Raw genomic sequence first — 25,592 nt, forward strand, 5'->3', positions numbered from 1 at the left:
GCCCCAGGCTGGGAACCCGCTTCTGAGGCGGGGGAGCAGCCCAGGTGCTCCAAGGTACATCTTCTCCCTGTCCCAGCCCTAGATGCTGCCAGTTCCCACTGACCTCTGGACGCTTCCTCCTCCAGGAAGGCCCTCGGGGCACATCTTCTTGGTGAGTTCTCACCCAGGGAGACATTGCAGTGGAGTGACGGGAGGGAGCCCTCTGCCCCTCCCTGGTCTGAGTGGCCATTTCCAGCCATATCGGAGCTGGAGGCAAAGGAAACATCAGTAATACCAGTTCTGTCTTCATTTAAATTTTTGTTATTTTATTCATCATGGATTTTCACCTTAATTTTGCTTTTTAAAAATATTGCATGGGAATATTGTTAGTTTGGTCTGTGGTTTTTGGTCCCCCTTACTCCTTACATTTTGTGTCTCTTAAATTTTGGGCCTCACTTGCCTCCCTCTGGGCCTGGCCCCGCCTCAAGGGTGGGGTCCTAGAGTCCTCCACGCCTGCAGGGGCTCGCTCTGGCCTCTGGTCCTCTCTCTGGAGGAAGAGGGTGGACGTGAGCTGAGTGTGCAGGAGAGGAGGGGCTGGTGACGTGGCCATCTTGGTTTCCCTTAGGATCTGCCGAGGTCACCAGCAGGGCTGAGCTGGGAAGGAGGCGCTGATGGCAGGGGTTTCTCTTGCCCTGCCCCCCCCCCCCCCCCTCGAATCTCCCCATTGCTTGTGGGGTTGGAGGCCCAGCCTCTGGAACGTCTGGCTGGTTGGACTAAACACATCTCCCTCCTGGGTGTGTGAGAGGCCCAGGGGCAGGGGCTGCTGGGGTGGCGGGCAGGAGAGGAGGCCCCGGGAGGCTGGGTCCTGAGCACCCAGGCCCGGCAGCCGGGGGCACATCTGGGTTGCTGAGAAGCTCTGTCGCCCTGGCTAGCTGACTGCAAGCTGCGTGGGCGGGGCCGGGGCTCCCAGGCCTGATGCTCAGCACACTGTCAGCACTCAGCAAACAATAAATAATAATAATATCCTCAGCATGCCGGGGGAGCTGAGGAGGGAGAGGGCTCAGGAAACATGTGTTCTGTCTCACGGCGGGCGCCCGGAAGCTGAAGGCTGTTCAGCACCTCGCTTTGGGTGGGATTTGGGGGAGCCGTCCCCATCCCCTACCTTGGCACAGGAGGAGGGTAAGCAAGCAGCTGGGGGTTACCCTGAGGACGGGGGGCTCAGGGAGAGCTGGCTGGGGGTCTCCTTGGACTGCCCTCAAAAACAACAAGATGCTTGGACTGTCCTCAGATGTCCTGTGGGGTGTGGAGAAAGTCAGACTTGGCTTTAAATCCCGAATCTACCACTTCCCACAAGTCAGTGAGCCTCCTACCTATGAAATAGGACAGGTGCGACAACTGTGAGGCAGGTTACATGGGAGCAGCCACAGGTGCCTGCACGGGGCTGGCGACTGATGTGTGGTGAGCCTTGCTGGGTCACGGCTCAGTGTGCCGTGTCTCTGGGCCTCCGTGGGAGGCCTGAGTTTGGTCCTGGGGTGAGGTGGGTGGGCGCGGTGTGGTGCAGGTGATGAGATGCAGGACCATGTGAGTGGTTGGTGCTAGGATTCTGCAGACCCTCTGTTTGCAGCAAGTGGACTCAGGGCTCTGGCTCCGCACTACTGTTTGTTGACCATGAGACCTGGAATCTTTCCTGGGGCAGGGGATGCGGGATGAATTCTTGGTGATGAAGCCAGCTGGGGACTCGGTGGCCTGTGGTGTCCCCTCAGCAGCCCCTGCATGTGGGGCCCAGCACTGATATCTTGGGGTGCAGCTCCCTGGGGTGTGGGAAGGCTGAGAGGGGCCGAGGCAGTGAGGTGTGGGAAGTGCTGGGCACAGTCCTCTGTGACCTCACCATCTCCCAGGCACGGGGAAGTGGGGTGCTGCTTTACACCCAGGGAGGATGCTTCTCACTTGCTCAGGCGGCTCTGGGGCGGCTGTGCCCCTGAACCCGCCCCTGTGGCTACCAGGGGCCTGCCCGACCCCTCCCCCTTTCTGGCTCCCTGATGGTTTCCCTTCACCCACTTTGGGCTTCTCCCAAGAAGGCTACTGTCTTACTCATCATGTGCCTCTTGCCTCGAGGAGAGGGCTCCTCCCGGGGGGGTAGCCGGCAAGGCCTGGCCTCTGTCCCTTCAGCCTGGCTCAGCACGGTGCCACAGGGGAGGGCCCACTTGTCAAATGCTGTTGTTTAACTTGCCTCGCTCAGCCCCTGTGTGCTCCGGCACCCTGCAATGACATGGGTGTTAACCGAGCACCGAGGACTGTAATTATCTGAGCTGAGAGACAAGAATCTCCCGGTGGTGAAGCAGCTGTGGGCCGGAGACTCCGGCCAGCCTGCCCCCTGAGAGGAGTGCTTCTGACTCGTGTCTGCAGAGCTGCTGGGGTCGCACCCTTCACCTGAGGCTTGTCTGACCCTGGCCCCCAGGTATTTCCCCCGTCTGGGGCAGGGCTGTGGATGTGACCCGGGTCCAATGTGGCTGGGCAGCACCGTGAGTGTTGGAGCAGGACAGGCACCTTGTGTGGTCTTGCGCCGGGAAGGGCCAGCTTGCGGCCACATGGGTTCCAAGGAGGCCTGGGCTCGCTCCAGGTGGCCACAGCCGGGGAGCGGGGCTTTACTGAGGACAGACGCAGTGTCGGGCTTAGATTCAGGAAATCAGTCCCCAGTTTCCGTCTGTGGCGGGATACACCAGACTCAGTGGCAGGGATCCTGGCAGCAAAGTGGAGTCAGCTCGTCACGTGTTATGGCTGCTTAATAGATGTCCATGAAAACCTCCAAATGCACGGATAGATGTTTAGTGTCCTGTTGGGTGAGGGGACGGTGTGTCCACCTGGGGTGGGTGCCTCATTGTACCAGGCCTGGGATCCCTGACACCACAAGGAGTCCGGCACCTCGTCATGTGGGGGCGCTCTGAGATCTGGGAGTGAATAGGGGAGGGGTGCTTACCTGTGCCCAGGTGTGCATGGAGGAGGCAGCAGACGGCAGGGCTGAGCTCTGGGGAGGCAGGGGTGGGCTCAGTACGGATTGTCACAGCTGCTGGCAATCAGATGGCCAGAAGGGAGGGGTGAGTGGTCAGGGACCGAGTCCCCGGTCGCCGGGTACCTGGCAGGCAGAGGGAGGGTCTCTGCTGCTGACGTGTGCAGGGAACAGTTCCTGGGAGGGGCTCAGGCAGGGTCTCTCTCCCTGGGCCTGGGGTCCCTAGCCCCGAGGCTAGTCTTGGCTCTGCCACTAACTGGCACCCACTCCCTGGGTCCGCCTCTTCCTTCTCTGTGTCTCTCTGTGTTCCCACTGGGACCGGGTATAAGGTCCCGCTTCCTCCACACCTTGCCCTGGTGGTACAAGGGGGCCTGGGGAGTGGAGTGCAGACGGAGGCTCTGGAGCTTCCCTGGGCACAGGACGCAGGCATGCTGGGCCAGGGTGCTGCGGATGCAAGGTCAGTATCTGTAGATGGAACACTTTCTCTTGAGGCTTGGGACTCAGTGGCCTTGGAAACCTGACATTCCAGTGTGATTCTGTATTAGGGGGCTGGTGTTGGGACCTGGGCATAGAAGAGCCATCAGGGGCCATGGGGGAGGGGCCCCCCATCAGGTCTTCTCCTGGTCTAGCTCCCATGAGCTGGCATTGGCCGAGCACATATAGGCCCTTTCTCAGTCAGCATATTCAGCGGAATCTGCTAATGGCACAGCCCTGGCTGCCAATGGTCAGCCTAATTTCTGGGAGCCAAAGATGGGCTTGCGGAGGGTCCCCGGCCTTCTGGGCTTGCTCTGGGACAAGGGGCTGGGGCCTGGGGAGGAAGGAGAAACCGGAGCTCCCAGAGAGCATCAAAGGGCTGGTGCGAGGTTTATTGAGGCCTTTACTGCCCTAGTTTTCATTATTTACACCCTGTTGATTCTAGGAGCTCCCATTAAACGTGTAATAAATATAAAAATATTTTACAGGCCAGTGAAAATTCCACAGCAAAAATAACTCTATAAAGAGGGATTTTGCCTGGCTCTGCCCGCTGCCGAATTCTGTGTGGCATTCCTCTGGGCCCATCGGCTGGCAGCAGGGTGGTGAGGTGGCTGGGTTCCCCAGTCACGGCGGGGGCGGGGGCCGGTATTTAATTAGCCACTTTACCAGTCTGCGGATAAAGGCGTTCCTCCCAGCGCTGAGCCCGCGGGCTCTCCCAGCCAGTGGTGGGTGAGAGTGGGCTGGAGGGGAGCCTGGGTCCCAGGCTGGGCTGGGACATCTGGGGAGGAGGAAGGGAGCAGGTTAAAGCTGTTCCCCTGGTACCTCCTTGCCCTCCTGGGTAGTTTGAGGCGTGGCCGGGGAGGGGCAGTCAGAGGGGTGGAGTTGAGAAGACAGTGTAGAGCAGTGATTTGGAGCACGCGTTCCGAGGTCTGGCTGCCCAAGTTCCAGTTCCACGTCTACTACCTAGTAGCGGTGTGACCTTGGGCGGATGACTGGCCCTCTCTGTGCCTTAGTTGCTTCCTTTGTAAAATGCCATCTCACACGATTGCTGAGAAGCATGTGCCTAACACATTGGAAGGACTTGATGAGGGATCATAATTATTATCTTATGCTCAATAGTTATAATTGTTTTTAATAAAGGGCAAGGCATTCACAGTCCCAAGCCTGGAGAATTAGACTCAGGGGGAAGGACTCCCTTGGCTTCTGTCAGGCCCGCACTGTGCAGCGTGGGGGCCACTAACCACACGGCGGCTGCCGCTCGCCTGAGACGCAGCTGGTCCAGACTGAGGCGCACAGTGGGACACGCCGAGGATCTCAAATACTGTGGCCAAAAGGCTCCAAAACATCGCATTCATAGTTTAAAAAATATTGATTATGTGTTGAAATGACATTCTCTGTATCTTAGGTTAAATAAAAGGTATCATTACATTTAGTTTCTCGTGTTTCTTTTTATTACTTTTTTAATGTGGTTATACTTTAATCTGGGACGCTGAAAGTCACCCACGTGGCCTGCATTGGTGGCCTGCACCGGTGGCCCTCACCGTGTTTCAGCCGGGCAGCTCTGCCTTTCCCCGGTGAGGGCAGGCCGGGAGCCGGGGGTTCTCCTGCCCCAGTGCCCGTCTGAGAGGGAGATCCGGGCCGAAGAGGGCAGTGGTTCCTGAACCCTCACAGCTGTTTGGTGGTAGAGCTGGGCCACAGCGCTGGACGCTCCCCTCTTCGGGTCTCGGAGGGTGGTGACAGCTCTTCTTGCTTCTCCCCTCCCCTGGTTGTGGGGAAGCTCTGACCCAGGGATGGGGACAAAGGCGTGTTCCCGGGTTTGTCAAACGAGGTCTGTGGCATTCAGTGGCATCTGTGACATGGGTAGGGAGGGGGCGGTGAAGCGTGGAGGCAGCATCCTCATCCTCCCTGACCGTGGATTCTGAGCAAGGTGCCAGGCACTCGGCTGCCCTGCATCCTCCGCTGCCTTTGAAGAGGAGGTGACAATGGTGACCATTTCACAAATGAGGAAACTGAGGCCCCGGGGAGGTTATTTTCCTGCCATTGTCACGATGGGTAGAATGATGCTTTGCCACACTTGTGGATGGAGCTCCCTGGGTGTTTCCCTTGGCTCTTGGGCGGCCTGGACCACAGTCAGGAGGCTGCCAGCCCTGGGCCCCGCTCCCTGCTGTGGTGTCCGCCGGCCGGGCCAGCTGTGGGGCGCTGGTGTTTGGGGCAGTGGGACGTGCTGGCTGTGTGGCCCTGGCAATCTCCACCCCTCGGGCGTGGTGTGCCCCTCACAGCCAAGGGGGCCTGACTAGGGTCCCCACCAGGCCCTGATCATGGTGACAGACAGAACAGGTGCTGTGCTGGGACCTTAGTGGGGCTAGCAGTTTGGAGAGAGCTCCAGGCTGCTGAGCCAGCGGGCACATCAAAGGCAGCATAGGCTCAGGCCTTACGCAGGGCTTAGGGGCTGAGGGGCCTGAGCCCCCTCAACACGGGGGTTCTCCCCACTCCGGAGACCCTGCTATGGGTCCAGATGCCTCTTGCTTGACTCTGTTGTCAGGCTCTGTTGCTGGCCATCTCTGAGGCTGGTGGGTGTCGGGCCCACCATGTCAGTGGGGCTGCAGGGTCGGGGGTGGGGGGAGGTAGAACATTTGCCTGTGCTGCCTCTTCCTGCCCCCTGGCCCAGTTGGCTCCTTCTGGGCAGGGCTGGAGCCAGGCTGGCAGCCCCTTCCCCTTGGCAGCGCCCTCCTTGACTGGCGTGGCCTGATCCATTCCCTCCCTGCCGGCCCTCTCCGCTGAGGAAGCTGTGCTCCTGTTTCTCTGAGGGGGAGAGGAGAGCTGAGCTGCTGTGGCTTGTGGTGGGGCCAGCCGGCAGGTGGGGCCCTGTCTTGCCCTCTAGGCACGTGGGCTGGAGTTGGGGGTGTTCTAGAGCACTGGGGTGGGACTGCTAAGAATGCCCAGTGCAGTGACGATGGCCTTTGTCAGCAGAGGGGCCGAAGCAGAGGCAGCACCCAGGCCCGTCCTGGGCTTCTCTGAGGCCAGCTATACCATCTCTAGTGATTGACCAGGGGTTTTTCCAGATGTGGTTTGGGAGGGCCGTGGCCCGTGAAGCAGGGGGTGGGGCATGTGGGTGGTCAGCTTAGGGTAAGAGCCACCCTCTCAGGTAGTGGTCTGGGGGCAGCGGCCCTGAGAAGCCCCCTTTGGCTCACTGCACCCAGCTCCACCTCCCCCGTGACTTACTCTGTCCATCGATGACCAGGCTGTGGCTGCAGAGGGGACGCCGTGCAAGGTGGGTGGCCATCTCCTGGGGCTGTCGTCACCACACAGACCCCCGGCTTCTGCTCTGTGCTAGCAGGCCTCCTCGTGGCAGCAGACTCAGAATGTCACGCAGTCCTGGCTGCTGAGTACCTGCCCACCTCCTTCTCCTGTCGGGGCCACCGGACCGTCGTTCCTCCGGCTCTGGGTGTTGCTTGTGGTGGCCTCCTCGGCCACGCTGGCGCTGGCAGAGGCAGGCAGCCTTTAATCCCTCCTTTGTGTCGTCATGGGCTGGGGGGAGAGTTCACCAGGGAGGAGAGAACCTGGGCCGTGTATTAAGTTGCACACTTGGCACGGAGATGTGGCTTCAGTGCACATGTCCCATGTGCTGGCTCTTCCAGGCCGTTGCTCCCGGCCCAAGCCCGAGGACTAATGATAAGGTGTGGGCTCCGGGGCGGTTCAGTGGCCTGGCTGGCCCCGCTGAGTGGCTGTGCTCCCAGGCACTGTGCAGGCTGTGCTGGGAGAGACCGCGGCCCACCTGCCGGTGCTGGCCTTGGTGGTGGCAGCCCAGCTGTGCACGGGCAGGCCAGGGGGCCCCAGGGACTGCCCGGGGGTGGGGGTCACTGCTGGGGGAGGTGTCTGAATTCTGCTGTGCTCTCGCTGCTGGGCTGGCCTGTGAGGTGGGCTGTGGCAGCCTGTGGAGAAGGAAAGGCAGAGTGGGAGCAGGGCCCCCGCCAGGGCTCACCAGGGGACATGAGGAAGTGCACTCTTGACAGGTAGGCCCGCAGGTGACTACGATGCGGTTTCCAGAAGTGTCTGTTCCCCGGGCTGAGCCTCTCTGTTTGGGGCTTTGTGTCCGGGTCCTCAGGCTGCGGAGGGGATTGCATTCTTCCCCAAGGGCGGATGTGATCAGCCTCACGCCATGGAGGAGGAGCCCACCGAGCCCGTCACGGTGAGCTACAGAGTCAGGTGTGGACCCCAGCTCTACCGTCGAGCGTGCGTGCACCACCCACACTCACTGTACGCGGGGGCCCAGGGGCGACGAGTGCGCACGAGCCGCCAGGAACAGCTCATGGCTCCCAGCCGTGGGTCTGAATGAACGTGTTAGCCGTGAAACGCAGTACGTTCTGCATCCCCAACTACTTTACTTGCCTTAGATTTTAGAATCAATGTGAGGGATCGTTTGTGTGGCTCAAGTCTCTTTAAAAAAGTATCCAAAAAATTTGAATGAGTTCTCCCCCTGCCAGAGCCACCCCCTCCCCCCCAGTCAACAAGAGGTGTTCAGGGTGGTTTCTATGCCCCGAGTGGCCCCAAGTGGGGTGGTGGGAAACGCTGCTTGGGGGAGGCCAACAGCAGCCTCTCGCTTGGCATCCCCTCCAGAGAGGGGTTAGGGCACCTGGGCTAACAGTACTGAGAACCAGACTGTGCCAGGGTCTCCCTGGCCCTCGACGTTCGTTATTTCAGCCCCCAGACAGCCCCTTGGGTTAGGGGCTATGAGGAAACCTACTTCCAAGTGAGGAGGCTGGGGCACAGAGAGGCAGATGGCATGCCTCAGGTCACATAGCAAGGGGTGACAGTTCAGGAGGGTGAGGCGCTGTCAGCGGCCACCCTGTCCACCAGAAAGGGCTGACTGGTGTCTGGCTTGAGGCCAGATTCTGCCAGGCTGGCTGTGGGTGGCTCCAGGCAGACCCCACAGATTACTGTCTCCGTAAACTGCCTTCCCTGCGACCCACCAGGCCACCAGGCCCAGCTCTCCTGCCCTGTCCCCGGCTGCCTGTCTCCTGCAAAATCCAGGGCGGCAGGATCCTCCACCTATTCTGAGGAAGGCTTTAGAAGAGAAACGGCCTGTTTTAAAATTAGGAACCCCAAAGCTCAATCCAACAAAGAGCACTGGGCCCCTACCATGTGCAGCAGGGATTCCCGTTTATAGGGTGACGTGGTGACAGTGGGCTGCTGTGTGGGTCCCAGAAAGAGCTGTCACAGGCACAGGCAGGCCCCCAGCAGCCCTGTGAACTCTGGGCCCACGTCCGTGGCTCCTCAGTTGAAGCAGGCGGGCTCGGCCCGTGCCCTGTGCTCTGCGTGGGGCCCAGTGCCCGAGCCTGGCCGAGGGTCTTATTCAGGCCACCTGCCTGCAGGACCCATCCCAGAGCCACCGTGGCCCTCAGTAAACCCTTATTTCTAGGTATTTATTTTGGGTGTCAATGAAATAAAAAAACTATGCACAGTCCCTGCACTTGTGTGGGACAAAGTTCTCGGTGCCCTTTGTGGGCGGATCCTTCCTCCTCACAGAGGCCCAGTGACAGCGCCCTGGCCACTCGTTCCTCCCCAGCCCAGGCTGCTGCTCTGGCCCCTGCTCCTCTGCAAGTGCTACGCCCTCAGCCGGCCTGGCCAACGCCTTCTTGGCTTTCAGGTCTCAGCTGGGATGTCTCTTCCCGCCGGGGCTCTCTCTGACCCCCATCGAGTGTGGGTAGGGTCCTCCCCTGGGCGCTCAAGGAGCCCGAGTTGCCAGGGAAAGCAATCAGCAAGGCAGGCCCACCTCCCTCGGTGGCAAGGACTGTCTCGTCTTGGCTGTTGGACCCCCAGCCTGTCGTGTAGTCAGAATGAGTGACAGTAACAACGCTGAGGACAAGAAGCACTTGGTAGACGTCAGCTCTGTGTGAGGCGCTGTTCTTAGTGTTGCTCGAGAGGCAGGCGCCCTTCCTTTCACCATCAGACCCAGGCTGGGAAGCGCTGGCGCTGAGACCCGAAGCCCGGCAGTCTGCGGTCAGGGCTGCTCTGAACCCCTGAGCCAGGCTGCCTCCCACGGCGGCATCTGGACACGTTCGATCAGCATCTTATCATTTAACAAAATAGTTTGTCTCCTTCTCCAGATAAGGGCTGAGACTCAGGGAGAAGGGGCTCAGCTGGGGTCATGTGGCAGGAAGTGGGCGACCCCAGCCCCCACTAGACCACAAGCTCCTTGAGGGCAGAGACTTGGACCTCTTAGCGCCTCTTTGTGTCTCCAGCTTCTGCCCTGGAGCGTTGGGCATGGAAGGAGCTCATCCCCAGGAATGACCTCCCTGACAATTACATCCCCACCTGCAGCAGTGGGACCTGGGCCGCCCAGCCTGGAGCTCCTGCAGATAGCTGTTTGGGTCGATGGCTGTCAGATGGCCGTGGCCTTGGAGGCAGGCAGGGGCCACAGTGTATGCATGTGTGTGCGGGGTTGTGAAGTAGAGGGAGGACCCACACTCCTGTTTCCAGCCTTGGGGGGCTTTCCTTCTGATGGGGCCTGAGTTCACCTTTGTCTGAGAGCAGCACAGCCTGGGAATGTTCTCTGGGGTCTGGGGCTGGGGACTCCCATGGTAGCCCTGGTGGGAAAGGAGATGCCTGTCTCAGAAGGTGAGGTTTTGTTTTCCCTGCAGCTGGGAGCGAAGAGCCATTTGTGGGCTCCTCGGGGGCCCGGCGGCCCCTCCTGCGTGGTGAGCAAACACAGCCTGTGCAGGTAGCAGTGTGGCGGCGTGGCCTTTTGTTGAGCACACCTGGCTCAAACATCTCAGGGGATGGGAGTGACTCTGTCAGTCCCTCCTCCCTGCATAGCAGCACGGAGTCATTTCAAACATTCTCTTTGGGGCTCTGACAGCTGTGTCAGCTCCTGGCCTCTCTCAGAGGCAAAAGGCACGTTGGAAATGAGGTTTAAACCTGTTGCCTGCTGCCTTCCTGTCTGTCCGGGTCCTGCTGCCCTGGTGCCAGCTGCACGCCTGTCCCTCTGTTGCCGCAGTCAGCGCCAGGGGCCCAGGCCAGCTCGCCACAGGTTTCGGATAGCCCCCGGTCACAGAATAATGCTGGCATGACACAGCCTTTTCTTCAGAGAAGTACAGAGCCCTATTTATTTATTTTTTTACTTATTTATTATTTAAGTCCTCATTTCCATTGATTTTAGAGAGAGGATGGGGGAAAGAGAGAAACATCAATGTGAGAGAGAAACACTGATTGGTTGCCTCCCATATGTGCCCCAACTGGGGATCAAACCTGCAACCTAGGTATGTGCCCTGACTGGGAATCGAACTGGCAACCTTTTGGTGTACCGAGCTCCAACCAGCTGAACCACGGTGCTGGGGCCAGACCCCTCTTTAAGCAGGACTTGAAAAGTTGGTGTCACCAGGTTAAGTTGTTACACCAGATGCCCCGTGGGGGATACTGACCACAGCGAGCTTGCATTTCTTCATCATTTGTGTGAGGTCAGCAGTAAGCCAGAAAAAGGGTAGATCAAAGATGTTCTCACAGCCCTGGAGCCTAGAATTGAGAAATCCATAATTAAGCTGTTCAATAAAATTATTTTCAATAATTCTCTTTTGTGCTAATAAGGCACATCACCTGCTGAAGATGCACGCTTTGCTTTGCTCACCTCAGGCTGGTCATTACAGTAACACTCGGAGGGATCTCCTCCCCTTTGTGAACCAGCAGCACAATGCCTGTTAGATCAGAAAGGGAGCTGTAATTTATTCTAAGATTTGGGGATTTTGTATGTGCAAGCAGGCAGCAATTATGAAACAAATACTGTAATTATAACCACTCTGGAAAAGTGAATGAGGTGGTAAGTAGCTGAGGTGTGTTTTCTGGTTAGAAAATACATTATCTCAGTTCTTTGGCTGGGCCTCCTGTCCCTGGGTTCTTGGGAAGTGAATCCGAGGATGATTAAAAGCCTGGAAGAACTCCAGCTCCACCCGGGCTGCCGGGGGAGCAGGAGGCTGACCCTTCACAGCGAGTGGGGATGCTGCCTCGGAAACCAGTGGGCAAGGGCTCAGGCTCCTCCACCTGTGCCCCGTGGGAGGGGCAGGTGTGTAGCCCGCACCCATCCCCGATGCAGCAGCGGGGTTCTGTCTTTGAGGGTCTGGAGCTGCCCCACTTTGGCAGCCTCCCCCGGGCTCTGCCAGACCAGACCTCCCGCGGGCGATCCAGGACCAGGCGAGTGCCATGCTTCTCTCCTGTTGTGCATTCCTTGGAACGTACTCTGGGACCCCCAGTTAGATCTTGCAAAGTGAGTTCTCTTTACCCAGTGGTGTGTTTGTCTATGCAATAGTTTTAACCCTTGGGGACAACTGTCTGGAGGGCACCACGGAGACATCTCAGGACTTGCTGGAAATTTTGAGAACTCTCTGGGTTCTTTGTAGGTGGCCCGATGCTCAGTTTTCCTGCAGCTGGATGGTGAGGAGAAGACTGAAAGTGGACTGGTGTGCACCTGCGTGGGCAACGCCAGACAGAAGTGAGAGCCCGGGCCTGTAACTCATGGGTCTTTTTTCTCATTGGCACTAACTTTGGGATCACGTGGCCCTTTTAGTAGAAATATTGATCAGAGCTGAGGTTTAAATACTACAGAAAAGCCAGACTCTTGATAAAAATGTGACTTTCAAAGGACTTTGCTACCTTGATTAAGACACATCAGCAAAAACCAAATTCCTTACTGGACGTGAGTTCCATGAGTTAAGGGTTTGTTCATCGGTGCTTCTCTGGCCCTTGGAACAGGAGCTGTTTCTAATTACATGATTTATTAATCATGTAAATGCTTGATAAATGAGAAAGAGTCTCCTCAAGAGTAACCGGGCTTACTTTCAGTCTTTCCCATTGGAACGAGCCATGGATGGGCATTTGTGATTGGGGTCCAAGGGCTCCTGGGAAACACTTCCTTTTGGGGAAAGGAGGAAGGACCGAAGTACGGCACCTGGGCTTACCAAGAAGCCCTAGAGAGTCCTGTTGCCGGGGAACTCTCAGAAGCACCCCCTGTTGCTTTTGCAGGGTGCCGATTTAGTGAGAAGCGTGCTGTAGATTTTGGTTTAATACTTTCTAGTCCCTTTGGGTGGTGTTAGCATCAGCTGGCTAATGTTAATATTAGCCAGAGTTTGTAGGCTAGTTACGGATGTCTAAATGTGTCTGTATTTATTTATGTACATAAATAGCAGGGACCAATATACTCTGAGAATTTAAAGCACCCATTTTTCTAAGTATCATAGTGGGATGTAGTGTACTGTTTGCCCATCTGAGCTCATGTCAAATATGTAACTAGGTGAATGTACCTCACTTTCAGGAACGCAGTGGGCCCTGCCTGTTGTTCCCTGCCGTGTGAAGTCGGGGCATTGAATCACACGGCCGTAAATCAAACTCCTGAGTGCGGGCTGTGGGGCGCGCATGCAGCAGAGCCTCTCTTGTCCAGGGGAGTTTGTGCTCTGAGGCTGCAAGTGGGTGTGGGTGTGTTTTCTTTCTCAAATGGACTTCTAGAGGAGAATTTCTGTTTGAGGGTTAAACACTGGCTTGGCGTCGATCGATCGGGGCAGACTAGGTCTCCTATGGGTGTGGTTGACCCTCGGTCTGGACGTGGGAGTTTCTGGGAGGCTTTGAACGTGGCGCCTCCCAGTTCACTCAGCAGGAGGGGAGCTGCTGACCCTGTTTTTTTTGGGTCCCCTAGCCCCATGTACCCTCAAACCTTCTTGCCGTCCTTCTTCGAGGTTCTTGCTCAGGGCTGGCGTGGGGCTTCCTGCAGACACACCTCAAGGCCCTTGGCTCTCTCGTCTCCAGGGCAGACGTGCTGGAGGAGCCGAGGTTTCTCAACCCCCAAGTGTTGGTGGGGCTGCCTGACCTGAATAAGCACAGGCACATGCTGTCGGTCGCCGTGGCCCTTCGCCTCTCCCCCTGACTGCTCGGGGTTTCGTGATCATTAACATGGCCATCATGGGCCTGATAAATGGGAAAGAGGTGTCAACCGGCTGAAAGGCCCCGTGGTGACAGAAACCGCCTGCAGAACGCACAGTGCGCTGGTGTGTACACAGCGCGGGTTCGGGCCCAGGTGAGTCACTGCCAGCCCGGGGAATGCACTGGCGATGATGGATGGCCAGGGCGCACGGATGCGCCCCTGACACTATTTGCGCAAACAGGGAACTCAAACGAATGGGGTTTTCACGAGCTTATATAAGGCAGCTGGCAGTGCGCAGCGCCCCAGCTGTGTGGCATGACAGGACAGAGCTTCGTGTTCCTGTTCAGAAACAGGTGACTTTACGAACCAGTTTGCCTGTGTCAGGACTTGAAATGGTTTGCTCTGCCCTTCTGTTGTCATAACCCCCCTTTTCTCTCTTTGCCTTTCTCTTTGTAAAAACTTTCTTTGCAAAGGGATTCTTCTAACTGGGACAGTAGGGCTACTGTTGCTTCCAGCAGCCGCCCAAGGGGTTTGCTTTTCTTGGGGACTCTGACTTCCTTGAAAGATGCATGGGGAGGGGACAGCAGGTGTGCGTGGCTGAGTGCCCTGAATGGGGGTGGGGGTGGGGGTGGGGCGATGGGTGCAGGGCTGGGAGTTCGGGTTTCTTGTCCCATGAAACCCAGCTCCCCACCCCAGCGTGTTCTGGGGTCAGGGCCAGATGTCCATCCTGGCTCTGTGAGGGTCAGGTGTGCAATCAACAAAGGGTAACCTCACACCGACACAGCACTCCGCCAGCACCTGGCACACAGTAGGCCTCTCCTTTGCTCTTTCCATCAGCCCTATTGTAAGCTGGGTGGGCCAGGAGTTATGGTCCGCACATAAAGGTAAGAGAGTCACAGAGGGGATGTGGCCCGCACAAGGTCCGCCAGCATGCCAGAGGGGCAGGGAGGTGGGGACTCCTGAGAGGGAGAGCCTGTATTTCGAGGCCACATCCAAGTGCAGGCACGCCCTGTTGTCAAAGCGAGGGCGGCAGTCACTCCCTTGGTGCCGTGGAGCATGCTGGTAATGATTCAGATCTGACGGTGTTCCAGGACCGTGTCTTTTCAACACCACTGAGATGATGGAAACCATTAGTGCTGTAGAGAGGCAAGCATCTCATCCTAGCCTTTGTGCTAGATTTGTTATTTATTCATAAGACACAAACTGTTTACCTTATTAAAAAGCAGTACACGATTATTGGAGGAAGTCATAACTTACAAAGGAGGAAAAAATTCTAATCATCTCACCCCGGCAGTATATAAAACACAAAGGGATCATGCTGACTTCGTGGCACTTTCATGACCCAGCTTTTCCTCTTCCTTACTGTGAACACCTGTGGCTGTCGTCGGCTGCTCCGGGGCGTCTTCTCCAGGGCTGCATGCGGGCTGTCCCTGGTTGGCGCTGCTCTCTGTGGGTGGGTACACGGGCCGCTTCCTCCACTACACCGCTGTTTGCGTTCTCTCCCGCACAAACGAACATCCTCAGAGCCTACTCTCTGCCCACGTTTATTATCCAGGGAAAGGCACATTTTTTGGGGGGAAATTCTTCAAAGTGGATTTTCTGGGTTAAATTATGTGAGTGCTTCTAAAGCTACCGCATTCATGGTCAAAAGCATAAAGAGTGTGGGAGGGAGCATAGCGAACACTTGAAGAACCTCTAACCGCCGCGAGCAACTCCTTAGGTGTCTTCCCAGAAGGGGTGTGTGGGTGGCGGGGTGTGGGCGCTGCCCTGACAGCAGAAAGCGATCCACAGCTTCACCAACAGCAGGAAGAGCGGTGGTTCTGCTTCGGTGCCTGGGCCACTTCCGACACCGCGCGCCTGCGCGGTCCCGCTGTGTCGGTCCCTCCGCAAGAGGCAACGGACTCATTGAGAAGTTAAGGAGCTGCTGCGGGGAAGAGCCGCGAGCCTGGGCTTAGCTGTGCGAGGAGCCGCAGGAGCAGCGCTGGAGCAGAGTTGCTGAGCCGGAGAGGTACGTCCACTGGACAGGTTCACAGTCGGTGCCGGTGCCGAGCTAACGTGCGCGTGCGACACTGTCACGTGGGTCCTCTCTGGCGAGGCCCCATCCATTTAGCTCATACCAGCGGAGTGCAGGAATGCCTGTTTCCCAGTGGCTTTCATTAAGTCTGTGGGTGATTAATTTTTTAAAAATGTCTGTTTATTAGATAAAAAAGAAGGGACTCAGTATCTGTACGTTAACTCTCATTTTTCTGTTATTACCATGAGGTCTTCCCTATAGCTGGGGTAGTGCTTTGGAGCAAAATCTGTTCTTTTTATTTTAAAGGCTGAATTACCTATCTAGTAATTGGGTAACTTTGGGCAAGTGACAGAGAACCTGAGTTTCCTTTTCTGTAGAATGGGGTGATAATACCTGCCTCTCCGAGTCGTGCTGCAGATTTCCTGTGAATGCCCGTCCTGGCCTCCCTCCTTTCGGACACAGCCTGGGAGCTCCAAGGGCGTGCGAGAGTCTGCACAGTGCCTGTGGTCTGCCTCTGCCTTGGGAAGGCCACACCGGTGCGTGCCTGCTGCCTTTCCGGTGGGGCCACGCTGGTGTTGCCTGTTTACCCACTGTTGTCATTCTCTTGACTTGTCAGGTCCTCCTCTCACCCCCACACCCTCCCTGCCTGCCTGCCCCCTGCCCCCCCCTTCTGATGCCCTGCTGCCCGAGGCCACGTGTGGACCTGAGCTCTGGCTGGTTCTGAAGGAGGTGGGGATGCGAGTGGCCCTGAAGAACACAAGCCTCAGGACCCCTTTCTGAGGATCGGGGGGATGTGTTGAGCACCTACCAGGCATCAGGCACTGTGCTGGCTGCTCCACCTGCCTCATTCCAGCGGGCCCTCCCCACGGGCCTCTGATGAGGGGGTCATTGTCCTCACTTGCAGAGGTTTAGAGTGGTTCTGGGACTTTCCCAGAGTCTCATGGCAGTTGGTGGCAGAGCCCAGAGCAGACCTGCTCCCAGGCCTGTGCTTCTTCGATCCTTTCACACTGCTAAAGACAAGTGGATCCCTGGCTGATACCTGTTAGGAGCCTGGGACCCACCACTGAGGAGGCTGTAGTAGTTAAGCCAGGAAGGGTGCTCGGGGCCTTATGCAGGCTGCAGGGACAGCTTCCTGGCAAGGGACAGAACATCCCCACCTAACTGCGACGGTAACCTTCACCCAGCCTCACGAGGTCCAGGCCAGTGAGGTTCCTCTCCAGGTCCTAGCACAGTTGTCTCAAAGTGAGCCTCTGAGGTGTGGGGAGATGGAGTCCCACTCCCCATGGGGCAGACCCCGAATGGCCCGAGCTGCTTGCCAGTGACTGTGGCCAAGGCTCCCGGCTCAGGAACCAGGGAGAGGGGCCACTCACAGACACCTGGCCTTCTGGAGCGGTCCCTCCCTAGCCTGGGTTGAACAGGCCATATGTCTTTCTTTGCCCTCTGGGTGACATTTTATTTCTAAAAATAAAAACTAGTATGAATGAGTTATTTTAGTGTTTGTATTTTCTTATTTTTAAACCTTTGTCTTTTTCTGTTGAATCTCATTGTAGAATGTCCAGACGGTACAGTATACAGCCTGCATCGGTGCTCACTGACAAAGGAGTGTCATCGGAGGGCAGATGGATGTCAGGCAGAAGGTGGTAAGTTCCCTTGGTGTCTCCCCCAGAAAGAGCCGCTGTTAGTAGCTGGCTGAAGAGTTCCACCGTTTTTTCTCAGCATGCACACACACACACTCACATACACTCACACACACTCACACACCCTCACACACCCACACTCTTGTATTTACATAAATGGACTGGTGTGACCCATATTGTTTGCTTTCATTTAAGAACGAGTCTAGACGTCCGCCCCATATCAGCGCACTGACCCCTCCTGCCTTCCATCTGTCCAGGACAGACACTGGCCCTGGGCTCTGTTGTGTGGACGGTCCGCAGCCTGAGTCCTTTCTTGATGGATTTGGGAGTGTTCCAGTTTTCCATTTTTTTCATAGGATGTGGCAGATAGTGTAATATCGGGAAGACCTCTTTGAGAAGATTTCTGGGGCTTATGAACCCTCTCCTGGGAACCATCGATCGCCTGCTTTTCAGAAGCCTTTGCTGGTCTAGCCACTCCTGGTCCCACTGCCTGTGACCTGCTTCCTTAGCCTCTATGTTCCTCGGCCTGGCATGGATGGGTTTCTTTTCTTGTTTTCAAAATTTTAATCCTCACCCAAGGATATGTTTCTAATTGATTTTTTAGAAACAGGAAGGGAGAGAGAGAGAAAAGCATTGATGTGAGAGGGAAACATCAATCAGTTGCGTCCCGTACGCACCCCGAATGGGGATCAAGCCTGCGTCCTGGGTATGTGCCTGATGGGGAATCGAACTCACAACCTCGTGGTATATGAGATGGTGCTCCAACCAACTGAGCCACCGGGCCAGGGCCACGGGTGGGTTTCTTGCCTGCTAGTTTCTGATAGTTCCATTGATTCACTGCTTTCCATTGATTCTTTCCCTCTTTGGGAGGAGTGGGGGCATTTGTTTTTGCTTTTTAAATTTAGTTTTCACTTATTACCAAAATTCCACATTCACATAAAGAATTAAGAACTTAATATAACACTTATTAAAAAAAAGAAGCCCCCTTCCACATACACACTCATCTATGCTCATTTTCATTTCCCAGAGACGACCAGTTGCAAACCTTTCAGTTGATTTTTTTTAGAGTTGACTTGGTAACTCTCCAAAATGTGTTTGTACCGTCCCTTTTTAATTCTTCAGTTTTCAGTATTGCCAACTGACTTCTCACAGTGTGGGTGAGCACCCAGCTTTCTCCCGCACTCCTTGTCTGCTCGTGCACATGTGCGCTTGTGGGGTCCCCGTGGTCCTGATGGGGTCCATCTGTGGATCAGTATTCCGTGCTCACATTGTTCGGCCTGTGTCATGTTAAACTGCATCATATTAAACTATTAAACTGTGACTTTTTCTTTGGCTACACAACCTTTTTTCACCACAATTAATAATAGTTGTTTGCTTAATTTTCTATCCATTTATCACGAGTTTGTTTCCATGCTATGACCCAGTTGTGTGAGTCTTCCCCTCAGTGTGTTCAGATACTTGAGTGTTTTGCCAGGTCCATCTTCCTGAGAAGGTCTCCCCGGAGCCTCGGACACGCCCTGGCCTGCACTGGGCGCCGTCTGTACTCGGTGTATACCTGTGTTCCCGAGCTTCTCTTTCGCCGTTGTCCTGGGAACTGGTTTCATTTCTCTTCTGAGCAGAGCTTCCTCCTTCTTGTCACCCTTCCTTCTTCTTGATTTACTCCTTCATGTGGTGGACACTCGTTATGGCTTCCAGAGAAGGGGCATATGGGAGTTCAGTTTTTAAAACACTGTGCATCTTACAAACTCATCATTTTCCCTCCACACTTGATGTGATAGTTTGGCTGGGTATAGAACTCTAATTTGGAAATAACTTTCCTTAAGTATTTTGAAGGTTTGTCCATGTCTTTTAACTTCTGAAGTTGCTGTTGAAAATGCTGTTTTTCTCCCTCCATCTTTTGTATGAAACCTGCTGTTATTTTCTCTTGAGCGGCTTCTAGAAACTTCTTTTTCAATCTGAAAGATCTGAAATTGATATTTTGTATGCTTTTTGGTATGGTTCTATTTACTCTCATTTACTAGGTACTCTGTGGGGTTTTCAAACTAGAAACTCATGTTTTTTAAGAAATCTATTATTTAAAAAACCTATTAGAGTTATTTATTTTATAGTATTTCCCTATTCTTTCTATTTCTGTCTTTTTTTTTTTAACTCTTATGTGGTCTGTTACAAAAATAGCCTCTTTCTCCTATTCATGTCCTTTGCATTTAACTTTGTCATCCTCTCCTCCGAATCTGGGCTGAGCCATGGGGCTTGCTTTGGGCCAGTGGGATGTTGGTCATCACGGTATATGTAAAGGACTGAAGGCCCCCGTGTGGTGGAGCTTGCTCGCTGCCGACACCAGGAGAAGAACACGCCCAGGTTAGCCTGCTGGTTGCAGGGAGGATGAGAGACACAAGGAGCAAGCCGACCCCTGCCAAGAACGGCAACTGCCCCCGACGCATGAGCAGTGTGGGCTCATCGGTGTGCGCTGCGGAGACGGTGCTATTGTTTGTTACTCATTGTAACAACCGACGTGTCTAATTATGTAGTTGTTGAACCTCTTAGCATAGCCTCTTATTCTTATTTTTTTATTGTACTTTCTGGGGGGTTCTCTCAACAATATCTTATGACCCTTCTTCTAAGGTTTTCATTTTTGCCATTACATTTTTAATTTCTAAGAATTCTTAAGTTCCCTGCACGTTGTTGCTTTGTAGTTTCTCAGATGCATATTTTCTTTTTGCTTCCCTAATGTTTTATTTTTTTTTGTTGCAGTTTACATCCAATAGTATTTTGTATTAGTTTCAGGTGTACAGCATAGTGTTTAGACATTGAATACATTTAGAAATTGAACACCGGTGGGTGTCCCCTTGATATTTCCAGCACCCATCTGGTACTGTATATAGTCTTCACAATATTATTGACTGGATTTTCTGTGCTGTACTTTACCTCTCTGTGACTATTCTGTGACTGCCAATTTTACTTTTTAATCCCTTTACCTTTCGCCCGTCCTCCAACCCCCTCCACTCTGGCCACCATCAGTCTGTTATCTGTGTCTCTGAGTCTGTTTAAGTTTTGTTTGTGTGTTTATTTTGTTCTTTAGTTTTCACATACAAGTGGCATCATGTTGTATTCGTCTTTCTCTGACTGACTTATTTCATTCGGCGTTATACACCCCGGGTCTCTCCATGCTGTCGCAAATGGTGAGATTTCATTCTTTTTTATGGCCAAGTAATATTCCATTGTGTATATGTACCACAGCTTTTTTTATCTACTCATCTATTAATGTTTCCTTGGGTTGCTAGAGAAGCTTATTTGTGATTGCATTAACAATTATTCTTTAAAGTTTCACTCCCTTTGCATTGTCTCTTCCCTCCAAGTCTCTTTTTCATTCTGTTTATTTGTTCCTCTCTCTGTCACATTAGAGAGTTTCCTGCACTGTCTGACAAGCTTTGCCTGTCCATGTACATTCACTAAAAAGGTGTGTGTGTGTGTGTGTGTGTGTGAGTGTTCACGGAACAGCAGTCCTTTTGGGGAGTTTCCGACCCTTTTCTCCAGGGCTAGCTGGACGTCCCAGAGAGGCCGCCTCCACTGTGCAGCTTGGAGGACACTTACCCGGCTGTCAGCTTTCAGAGACTCTGGTGGGGGTGGGGGCAGGCAGAAGACAAGGGGGCCTTAACGTTTGGAGTGTAAACTTGCATTTAGTTTTGCCATGTCCAGCATGGTACCTGCTCTCAACTGTGCTTGGTGTCCCTGGACTGGAGTCCTTCTGCCTACCCCCTGCAGAGCAGAACCCTCCAGGCTTCTGCCAGCGAGCAGAGGGGCGTCCCCGGCTGCAGGGGTTGGGGAGGGTCCTGCACACCAAAGAGCTGGTTCCTAGGGCTGCCTGCCAGCCCTCCTGCGCGGCCGCACCTTTCCAGGTCCCCGGTGCCTCTAATTCCGGAGGCTTTGTATAATTCTATGGTGAACACCGGGGAGCTTTCTGGCTTTCTTCACTGCTGACTTAGGATTTAGCTTACTTAGGTGTGTTAAGTCAGCTTCTCTCATTCATCTGCTTTCCAGTTTCCAAAATTTTGTTGCTCTTGCTTCTTCTCATGTTCTCCCTATCCTTGTGGCTTTAGGCCTGCTTTTTCTTACATTGGGCTTTATTTTAATGGGATATCTTTAGTACTTTCTGATCATACATGATTGTTATAAAAAATTAAAACACATGTGGCCAGGTGGCTCAGTTGGTTGGAGCATCATCCTAAACAACAAAAAGGTTGCGAGTTCGATCCCTGGTCAGGGTACATACAGGAGACAACTGGTCAGCGTGTGTGTGTGTCTCTCTCTGCCTTCCTCTGTCTCTCTCTCTCAAATCAATTAAAAAAACATATCCTTGGATGAGAATTAAAAAAATAAATAAAACAATCCAAAGCAAGTGATCCTCCCTCATAATTGCCTTCTCCATCCCCTGCCACTTGGGTTTGGATCCTTCTAGATGGTTCTGCCTCTGTGAACTACATGCATGTGTGTGCTGGAATATACACACCCATAGTTACACACACACTTTGCAAATTACATGGGATCACAGCACACTATAATCTGCTCTTCTGTAACCAGTCTTTTCCCTCCAACACTAGTTCTTGAACATCTCTCAATCACAGAGTAGAGCCACTGCTTTTTTTTTAGCGTGTGCATAGTGCCCTCTTAAACTACGGCATCTTCCCCCCACGCCCCTTGTTAACAGTCACGTTGGATGCCCCCAACCTTTTGTTTCTGTAAAGAGTGTTTCTGTAAAGAACGTCAGTGTGCCCACACCTGTGTGCCCCTGTCCTTTGGCCTTCTGGGCTGTTTCCGTGCGGTGGAATGGCCGATGGGCCTGTGCCGCTGAGATGCTAGCAAATGGTGTGTGCGACGCGCCCGCCACTCCTCGGTCCAGGAGAGGCCTTTCCCCGGCCTTTCGGCCAGCTCCTGACTTACTGCTCCCGTTGACTGTTGCAGGCAGGCTGGGTGAAAGTGGCACCTGTTGCTGCTTTGATTTGCGTTTCTTTAAGAAGTAAGGCTGGCCCTTTCTGGGTGTCCTGGTCACATGTGAACCACATGCTTTCCATGTGGGATTTTACTGTCTCTTTCAGAGTGAGTCCTCAGACCCACCTACCTTTCCTACCTGGGCATCCTGGGCCCTGGGATCCCAAGGCCAGCAGGCTGTGCGGGTGGTGGGGATGGGTCTGGTGCTGAGAGGAGTGGGAGTGGCTAGGGGCAGGGCGTGCCCTCCCCATCTCTGCCCTTTCTCCCCACAAAGGCACTTAATCGGGGTGGGCACAGCCTCCCCACTATCAGCACAGGCCTGGAGTGGACAGGCCCCTGGACAGAGCAGCCCCCTGGGGTCGACTCATAGGGCCGCCTATACGTGGCCCTGTGAGCGGCTGCGTCCTGGGAGAGGGTTCTGGCACCGGCCTGAGGCCGGGCATTTACCTGGGTTTGCATTCCACAAAGATGGTTGCTTTGCCTTTGTTTTTTAACCTTAAAAACATTGTGAAATACAGCACATATAGAAAATGCTCAGTTTAACAAATTATTGTGAAGCAAACAGCCATGTAACCACCTTCCTGGGAGGCAGTTGACTTTTGACAATTGGAGCTGGCGCCCTGCCCTGGACTGTTGGGCTGTACATTCCCTTCTAGCTGCCCCCAGGTCTCTGGGCCCGGGAGGGGCGCCCCTCAGTCATGGGAGGACCACTTCCTGAGGGGTGGCTCTGGGCTAGGGTGCTGGAGTCCAGAGGAGGTGTTGGGTGGGAGGTCTCTGGGGTGGAGCCTGTGACTTGCACTTCACCCTCAGCCCCCTCACTGCCCTGTGTCCTGACAGACTCAGGAAACAGTCAGACCTCAACCCCAGGGAGCAGGGCGAGTCCCGAAACCCAGAGCTGGAAGCTCGGAGCAGGCCTGAAGGCCAGGCTGGGGGCTGGCCACAGGGTACTCACCGCCCCTGGCAGCACTTGGCTGCCCTGCCCAAGGCCCTGCCATGCAGCACAGCCTGCCTCTCGCTGATGCTGATGACGCTTTGGAGGGTGACTGTCCTCCAGGTGGGACAGTCCCTGTATGGGCTGGACTGGGGTATGAGCCCCTGAGAGGGGATAGGGACTGTGTGCTCTTCACTGAGGACCACCCCGTCCCTGGTGGCTCACCTGCCTTTGCTGCACCAGCCCTGGCACCTCCCCAGAGGAGACATCCCCCCACCCCCGGTGAGCAGCCCCACTCGGAGTGCCCGCATCTGCAAAGTGCAGCCCTACACACAAGAGATGGGCCTCGGCTCCCTGCCCGCCTCCACTCCCCTGCCTCTGGCTGCCCCTTCACTGGTTCAGTCCACACAGAGATGCCACTGTCTGCCAGTCCCTGGGTGACACTGAGGGGCAGGACAGACTCAGCCCCTGCCCGTGGGGGGCTTATGGTCTAGAGCGCCGCTGTCCAGTAGTTTTCTCTGACCATGGCATGTCCCACCTGGTACTGGGCAGTGCAGGGAAGAAGAGGGATGTGCAAGTGAGTGGGAACCACAGGCTCTGGGTGCACGCAGGGCTTAGGTGGAGCCATGGTGGCCTGAGAAGGCTGCCTGCGTGAACCAGACCTGAGGGATGGAGGAGGAGAGCCGGGCAGGGGGCTCAGGAAGAGCCGTCAGGGTGAGGGGGACCAGCACTTGCAAAGGCCTGGTGGGGGGAGGCAGGTACTTCCGGAATGGAAGGAAGGGCAGTGTGGCTGGGGACAGGAGTGTGAGGGAGAGGCAGGAGAGCCCCCTGGGAGAGGTGGGAGGGGCCAGAGCTGCAGAACCTGCGACCACACAGAGGGCTTTACCTGGTGGGATCCTTGGGTGTGGGCCTGCCATGGACACGTTGTGTTTGAAGATCACCCTGGCTGCTGTGTGGAAAGAGAACGTTCTAGAAGGCAGGACTAGTTAGGAAGATGTTGTGGCCATCCTGGTGGGAGGCAGCAGCAGCAGCAGGACGGACAGACTCTGCAGGACTTGCCAATGGAGTGGGAGCTGACAGACTGGATGAGGAGGGGGAGGGGGAAGACGGGACACGAGGGACCCCATGCTCCCTGCTTGGGAATCTGGCTGACGGTGGAGTCATCCCTGGAAGGGGTGCGGGAGCAGGTATGGAGGAAGAGAGATGAGTTCCATCTGGGCGAGCTGTGTTTGGGGCTCCCAAGGGCCACCCATCAGGCCTCTGCATGGAGGAGCTTGGGCTGCTGGAGAGATCTGGGCTGGGGACAGAGCTGTAGGCGTCGCCAGCATGGAGTCCGCCCTCATGTGCCTGCTTGTCTCTGGTTCTCCTCCTCAGCTGTCACTCTCCAAGGCCCTGGACTAGCCCAGCCTGGGGAGAGGGTGGTCCTGCCAGGGATTCAGCCACAGCTTACCTGGTGGGGGCATGCACCTGTGTGTACATGTGTGTCGTGGGGGCTTTGCATACTTCCAGAAGTTCGGATGAAGGGGCTGGGAGCGGAGGAGGGGGGAGGCAGAAGGGGCAATGTGGGACTCGCTCCAGAAAGGTGGGTTTCACTGTGTGGGGTTCAGGTCACCTCAAGGACACCAGCTGATCCTGGAGAGTCTGGACACTGCCTGGTGGGGGGAGCTGCCTCAGGCCCTAGTTCTGCCTCAGGACAGGATTGTGTGGCAGGTTCGTTTCTCTGAGTACTGGCCCACAGGCTGCCTAGTTACACTGGCGTCCCGCTGGGGGCTAGAACCTGGGGCACACGCTGAAGGGGCCAGGTCCAACTTCAGCTGTTTCAGTGCGGGTGGTGTTCCAGAGCCTTCCAGGGTATGTGCCAGCCTAGCCACACCCTGGCAGACTCAGCTCCTTACCGGTGTGTAGAGCATCTGCACCCGGCTCCAGTTTTTGGCAGGGAATGCATCCCGCTGGTGTCCAGAGGCGCAAGCACTGGCCACATGCAGCCCTGTGTTGCCTGGATAGCATAACCCACTGAGTCTCTTGGGTGGGGCTGTGGGCTAGGATTTTAGATGCATCTGTCCTCGCATCCAATGGTGCCTGCCAGGAGAGGCCACCCTGACCCTGAGCACCCAGCCTGCGGAGCAGTGGTGTGAGGACCAGCAGTCTTGGGTTGTGGCTTCCCGCTGGGCTGCCAGCTGCAGCGCCTGACTTGGCCAGGTGCATAGTGGGGCCAGCTGAGTGAGCACGGCTGTCTCAGGAAACCTAGCTCCAGGCTCTAGGGTCGCCGTGGCTGCCGCTCTTTGTTCCACCACCCAGGTGTGTAGACTTTGCCTCCACACCTGCCCCCAGGTGTGTCCCCTTCCCTCTGCCTCAGCTGCTGCCACTGCTCCAGTTCAAGCCTTCGTTGTCTCTCACCTGTTGCTCATAAGCCTGCCTGCCTTCGCTGGTCCTGCTGACCCTGTTGGGCATCTGGATCCGATGTGATGGCTCTTATCTTTGGCCTCTTTGCAGATTCTGTTTCTGTTGCCTAGAAGGTTCCCACGCCTCCACCCCACACCCCTGTGCACGGCCAACTTCTGGGCATTCAGTGCAGGGCACACAATAGGTGTTCCTGTTTCTCAAAGGAGTCACTGTGAGTTAACAGTGAATGAATCTTTTCAACCTCGAATGATTGTCAT

General features: G+C 55.3%; 1 long non-coding RNA gene across 1 annotated transcript; it reads right to left on the reverse strand.

Moving 5' to 3' along the window:
- Positions 1-699: 699 nt before the first annotated feature.
- LOC118497935 lies at positions 700-6,914 on the reverse strand. Its single transcript, XR_004900455.1, has 3 exons — positions 6,683-6,914; positions 4,127-4,238; positions 700-3,112 (listed from the first exon to the last, which is right to left on the reverse strand). It is a non-coding gene; the product is annotated as an uncharacterized LOC118497935 (long non-coding RNA).
- Between the last annotated feature and the right edge of the window lie 18,678 nt (positions 6,915-25,592).

Source organism: Phyllostomus discolor, chromosome 13 (genome assembly GCF_004126475.2).
Source record: "Phyllostomus discolor isolate MPI-MPIP mPhyDis1 chromosome 13, mPhyDis1.pri.v3, whole genome shotgun sequence".
In the NCBI taxonomy this organism is placed as follows: domain Eukaryota; kingdom Metazoa; phylum Chordata; class Mammalia; order Chiroptera; family Phyllostomidae; genus Phyllostomus; species Phyllostomus discolor.